This window comes from Macadamia integrifolia, chromosome 8, assembly GCF_013358625.1.
Source record: "Macadamia integrifolia cultivar HAES 741 chromosome 8, SCU_Mint_v3, whole genome shotgun sequence".
NCBI classification, from domain to species: domain Eukaryota; kingdom Viridiplantae; phylum Streptophyta; class Magnoliopsida; order Proteales; family Proteaceae; genus Macadamia; species Macadamia integrifolia.
Genome location: NC_056564.1, coordinates 5266251 through 5273118, shown reverse-complemented (window position 1 = coordinate 5273118; position 6868 = coordinate 5266251).

The window sequence follows — 6868 nt, the reverse complement described above, 5'->3', positions numbered from 1 at the left end:
ACCATCAACTATCTACCGCCATCTAGAACATAAGGTGAGGGGATTTTGTGTGTTTTTATGGAATGCTTGCATCATAATGCATATGTGAATGAATTTTATCATTTTGCATATTATTATATTATTCTTTATATATGGTGTTGATGTGGCATGAGAATGTGGATTATGATTGTACATGTGTGCATGTGTGCGTGTGTGTAACTGGGGTGCAGGGTGGCCAACGATTGGTGCCGACAGCACTGCATGCTCAGGGTGCATGTGTGCATGTGGGTGTGTGATTGGGGTGTAGGGTGGCCAACGATTGGTGCCGGTAATACTGCATGCTCAGGGTGTGTGTGTGTGTCTGTGTGTGTGACTGGGGTGCAGGGTGGCCAACGGTTGGTGCCGGTGGCACTACATGCTCAGGGTGAGTGTGTGTGTGTGAGACTGCGGTGCAGGGTGGCCAATGGTTGGTGCCGACGGCAATGCATGCTCAAGGTGTGTGTGAGTGTATGAGTGTGATTGAATTGTGTTGTGGCATATTAGAATGCATTAGGCTAGGATAACCACCCTGGTGCTACAACCCTTGCCAATAGGGGTTTACGTATTGGCTAATCCTCTCGTCCGACCGTCCGTGGTTGGGGACGATTTTTGGTGACTGAGGTGCGAAGATGCCAGCGTCTTGACAGACTCTCACGCAATGTTTGATTCGGTGATGGGTATACCCTACGTGCGATGTTGGATTCGATGTAGTGGTATCATGGGAGGGTTATTAATAGGGGTTTGCCGGGTAACGATGTGGTTCTAGAACCGGCACGCTCCTGACTCGCAACTAGCTAGTATCCCTGGGGACTGATAACGTATATTCATGACTGGTGATAACACTTACATTGCAGTAGCACTTATACTCCCTTTGGACTTAGAAATTGTTGCTTAGAATTGCTTGATAATAAATGGATCATGTCATTGCACTCACATAATTGCATTCATATTGATGTGGTCGGGCATGAATATTCATACTGTTGCATTTTCTTGGATTATCATGATTGCTTGTGTGTGTTACGCTCACTGGGCTTCGTGGAAGCTCACCCCCTGTTGTTGTCCCTTTTTAGATGATTCAGAAAATCCTTTGAAAACTGTAATCGAGGTCTCGACTCTCTACGGGGGCAACCTCTGGGATGAGGAGCTAGTTACGCATGAGGATGGATGCTTGTGCGAAGATTGTGCATTTAGAGCACTCTGTGGATGGGAGTATCATCTTCTATTTTTGATTCTTTTTGTACTTAATAGATGTAGCCCTATGGGGGCATAACTGTAATTATGATTAAGATGTGAAAACATTCTTTTTGTGTAAATATGGTAAATATTAATAGAAATCACCAGTTGATATATATATATATATATATATATATTTTTTTTTTGGTTATATTATAAGTATGTGATTTTAGAATTCATTTCATAATCTTATGAACTTAAAGTACTACATCGTGGATCCTGGATGGATGGTGGACACATGTGTGTGTCCATGTCGCCAGCCTTCAGGTGAGTGGAGGTGGGGTGTGACACACATTTTGTTCAGGTGTACCAAGAGTTGTGTATTCGGGGGTTATACCCTTCAACTTAAGGAATCGGGCAAATGGTCCTTCACTTTGCCCTACATTAGTATGTCTACCTTAATATTCACTCCCTCTATCAGATCTCACAGTTTTAATATTTCTGTCTAACTTGTTTTCGATTTCAACACAGAACACTTCAAAAGCATTCAAAGCATCAGATTTTTCTTTTAATAAGTAGACATAAAGGTATCATGAGTAATCATCAATGAAGGTGATGAAATATTTTTCATCAGTTATACAATAATCAAAGTGGCCACAAATGTCAGTCAGTATCAATTCCAGAAGTGAATTAGTCTTTTTGGCAACAACTTTATTTGTCTTAAATTTTTTACCTTTAATGCAATCTATACAAGTGGTGAAATTAATGAATTCTAGATTTGACAATATTCGATGCTTCAATAACTTCTCCATTCTAGGTCTAAAAATATGACCTAAACATCTATGCTATAGGGATGAAGAATCATCATTGTTGGATTTACGCTTTGATCCAACATTACATGCAGGTCAAGAATATATTTAGAAAAAATAGAATCCAAATTAAGTTTATAAAGACTATCATATAAATATCCAGTGCAAACTAGATTGGTGTTTTTAAAAACATTTACAACCTTATCACCAAAAGTAAACTTAAAAACATTCACAATCAACTCTCGATAATGAAACTAAACTTCTAGTGATAGAAGGAATATAAAGAGTATCCATAAGGTCCAACTGGAATCCGGTATCCAAAATGAGTCTATAAGTGCCAATGAATCGAACTTCAGACTCTTGCCGATTTCTCATATAGATGACTGTTTGAATTTTAAAAGTAACCGCAAGCATACGGATCAGTGTAGCTAAGGGTCGAATACAAGGAGAGTAGCCACTTTATTTTTAACTTCTTTTAGTAATGCAAAAGTGTAACAATTGATTATGGTGATCTACTTCTAACCACCATCCTAACACAAATGAATCTAAAAACGTCGTAACCAACACATCTAAGGAAATTAGAATTGAAATTGTAATAAAAATTGAATGACCCAACCATTCACATCTAACCCTAACCATTCATCATCTAGGAATTTAAATACTCAAACCACACAATTAAAAAACAAATAACTAAAGTGTTGAAATAAAAAGTGCTGAAAAGTAAATAAAAGTGCAAATAAAGGGGACAAAGCCAGAGAGAGGCACACAAGTATGTTTCTCTACTTAGTCCGAGGGATGCACCATAAATAATATGAGCTTCCTTACTTGACCAGAGAGTTACTCTTACAAGGACTGCTCTATTTAGCTTTAAGGGAAGGGATGCAATATAAATAATGAAAGTAAAATGATGGTTTCATTACTAGAGAGGGGCAAAGCCAACACATGCATCTAGCAAAGGACCTTAGGGAAAAGGGAAAACAATAATGTAAAACTGAAAATTTAAAACTGAATTTAAGAATGATGGGTAACCAAAAGAGGGAATGAGAGGGGGTGAGAACCCTACTGTAAAAGCTTACTTACCTGAACTTCCATATTTCAATCCTTGAATTAAAATAACTTGATTGATTTGAGATACTACCAGCCCTAAAAATCAGATCTGAACTAAATCAAATATGAAATTGCTAAGACTAGAGAAGACAAATCTAGAAGAGAAAAATTGAACTTGAAAGAGATGCTCCACAGCTTGTTCTTGTCACCTAGAACTAAGACTAGAACTAGAAATTAAAATTATTACACCTTTGAATAATTTGAACAATAAAATAAAAGGCTTGTATTAATAAAAATAAAAGGATTACAAAAGTGCTTGCATAAAAAACTAAGACAAAGAAATAAAGAGAAAGAGAGAGCACAACTAAAAACCTAGAAGAAGAGAGGAAGAGAGAAACGCCCTCTAAGGCTTGGTCGACCCTCTTTTATAGGAGATAGGGGAGAAAAAATAAAAAAAAAGGGGGGGGGGGAGAAAAGGAGAATGAATTAGGTTTCCTAAATTAGGGGATCTTTTTGAGATTTTTGTTGATGAGGTGGAAAATAAGAGAGAGCAGATAAAAGAGAGAAAATAGGGGAAAGAACAAGAGGATAGTGCCCAAGGGGGAATTCCTTTGGCGATTTTGTGAGGTGGAGGGGAGAGAATGGAGAAAAAATAAGAAATATTCTTATTTCCTTGTCTTTTATTTTTTTCCTACTTTTTCTCTCTTTATTTTCTATTTTTTTTTTCTCTCTTTAAACTTGCGCACAACCTTGGACGATTTTCTATTCATTGCTTGAGAGATTTGGACAATATTTTAATTTATGTGGAAATTCCATCCTTGCCCCTTATCTTTAAGTGAGAGGAAAGAATCTTCAATAAAATCTCCTAAAAGATAGGAGAGAGAGTGTAAATCACACAAGGGGGAGAAGAGAGAATGTAACGCCACATGTGGGTCCCTCCATCCTTGTAGCATCTTAGAATATTCCTTATACCCCTGGAACAACTGCATATGGGCTATTTCGGCATCTCGGTTCTCTTCTGGTCCATTATTCTTTTTCTGGTCCAAAAAGAATAATCATGTGTACTAGTGTCAAAATGAATGTGTATTTTCAATGCAACACATCCATATTGCTCAGAATTTCATTCTCTTCGTAGCCATGAAAAGAAACAGGACCTCTTTATGTGTAACATTGGAGATACGTGCCCGATAGTCCTTAAGGCCTTTAAAATACAAAACCTACAAAAAGAGAGTAAAACCCAAGGTAGCTCCATTCTAAATATGTAAAATGCATGTTTTATTACTTAAGATTTTACATATAAATGTGCCAATTAATGACGCTTTCACTTTGATTTGGTTTCTGGGTTGTAAGAAAACCTTGCATAGAATTAGAAATATGAATAGTTGCTCCTGAATCAATCCACCAAGTATTATAACAAACATCAACAAGATTGGTTTGAAAACATACTAGTATAGAATCATTACTCTTCTTTTTCAATCAAGTCTTGCGTTTTTTACGGTGTTTATGAAGGTGTCTTATTTTCTTACAGAAGAAACACTTCAACTTGTCAATTTTCTTTTCCTTGTCATCAAACTTTGGATTGGAGGGTTTCTTTGATGCATTGCTCTTCTTAAAATTTTCTCTCTTCCTTTTATTCTAGTTGGATACGAAATTGACCACCTAGCCTCTCTTGTCATTCAATTTTCTTTCCTCCTGGACACACATACTATGAAGTTCATTCAGAGTCCACTTATTTTTATTTGTATTGTTGTAGATCTTGAATGCTCCAAAACGAAGAGGAAGTGAAGTCAGAATGATTTGGACAAGGCAACCTTCATTCATTATCAATTCAAGGGGTTTTAGTTGTGCACAGATACTTGCCATTTCAGAGATATGGTTCCCTACCTCATTATTACCAGTATACTTTATTGTTACTAGTTTGGTCATCAAAGCCCTAGTCAAAGATTTATCAGTAGTAGCAAAACAATTCTCTACATTGGTTAGATATTCTTTTGTATTTTCAAAAGTTGGTATGGAGTTTTTGATAGTCTTGATAATCTTCTTTTTAAAATATAAAAGACAAGACGGTTGGAATGCTCCCACCATACATGTAATGTAATCTCATCATCAGTGCTCTCACCAGTGAGAGCAGATGGTTTTTCATTACGCAAGGCATAATTATGATCCATGGCAACAAGATAATAAATGAGTTCTTCATACTAGTCATTAAAGTTTGACTCATTCAGAAGTGGCACGTTATTCAAAATAGTGATAGGTGTTAAACATATAAACAAGAGTAAACAATACATGCTTATCAAACATCATGCTTTGAGATTTAGTAATGGAATATTAAAATTCTAGAAAAGCAACCTATTGCATCATTACAATCTATCATGTGGGATCGAAATGGTAATATGCTAGTGATTCACTTTACATTAGATGGAAGATGTCATTAGGGTAAAATATTTAAGTCATCAAAATGGTCAAATAAGATGTACACCTGTGGATATTCTCATCCTATTTAACTATTAAACTATCACATATAGATCAGCGCAGTCAATCAAGAATGTATACCTATGGATATTCTCATTTTATCTTGACTGTTACATAACGATCATCATAAGACCCTAAAGTTTGAAATTTAAATTGAATGTGTGATACAATTATGTTTAAGGCCAACATATAATTATTGTGATCAAGAAAAATGTGTACCTATGAATATTCTCATTCAATTTAATCACATAATCATTGATCACCCCAAACTCATTTAAATTTAAGAATTATACACTTACAATTTAAATTTAACATAAATTGTCATCCAAGCATCATAGGTATTCTAAAATAATGCATCAAGACATAGACAACACCTATTTCTATCTATTTCTACCATAAATAATATTCAAAAATTCATAGAAATTTAGTTAGAAATAGAGAGCATGAGTAGAAATATGTGTACAATCCATGAAATATGCTCAAACTTAAGTAGAAAGCACAAAGAAACCATCTCTACTATGAGTAGATTCATAAATAAGGTATAAATAAAAACATATTCAAAATAGAAATAAATAACTAAGAATAGAAACAATGACAAAAGTGTTTCTAGTTTCTTATTACCATTTCTTATTTCTATTTTTATTTATACAATAACCTCTTAATGGGCTTAAATAAGAAAAATAGATTGGTTTTCATAATGGGCTCATGGTTTCAATCAATCTAAAGCTCTTAAATGGGTTTAAACAAGAAAAGAGATGGGCTTTCATAATGGGTTCATTTTTTTTTTTTTTGTACAATTATTATAATGGGCTAAACTCAAAGCCTATAACTGAATTTCACTATTAAACTCAGCCCAAAATAAAAGAATACAACCCATTGCCTATTTACATTACATTATTTCAATGATGTTTAGAAAGTGGGTCCCACTAGTGCCAACATCTTCACATGAACATGACCCCACATAAAACAATAATGAAGAAAAGAAAAAAAAATTCAAAGAATCAATATGAAGAACTTCTTTCTTCGTTCATTATTTCCTTCTTCAAATTGTCTCCCTCAATGTTATATTATTGTTGATCATTATAATATATCAATATAACATCAAAAAGAGAAGAGAGTTGGTGAAAGAGAACGATCGCCCCACTTTCTTTTCTTCTAATATCGGTAATTCAATTCTGTCTGATTTTCAAGGACTAAGGGCGGCAACAATCGGTAATGGTTGTAATGGTCGATGACGATCGAACACACCGCTACAAATAAATGTCAATCTGATGAATGATTCAGTCTCTTTAATAGCCGATCAATATTAAATCGGAGTGAAAAAAAAATTTGATTGCAGTTTAGATCAA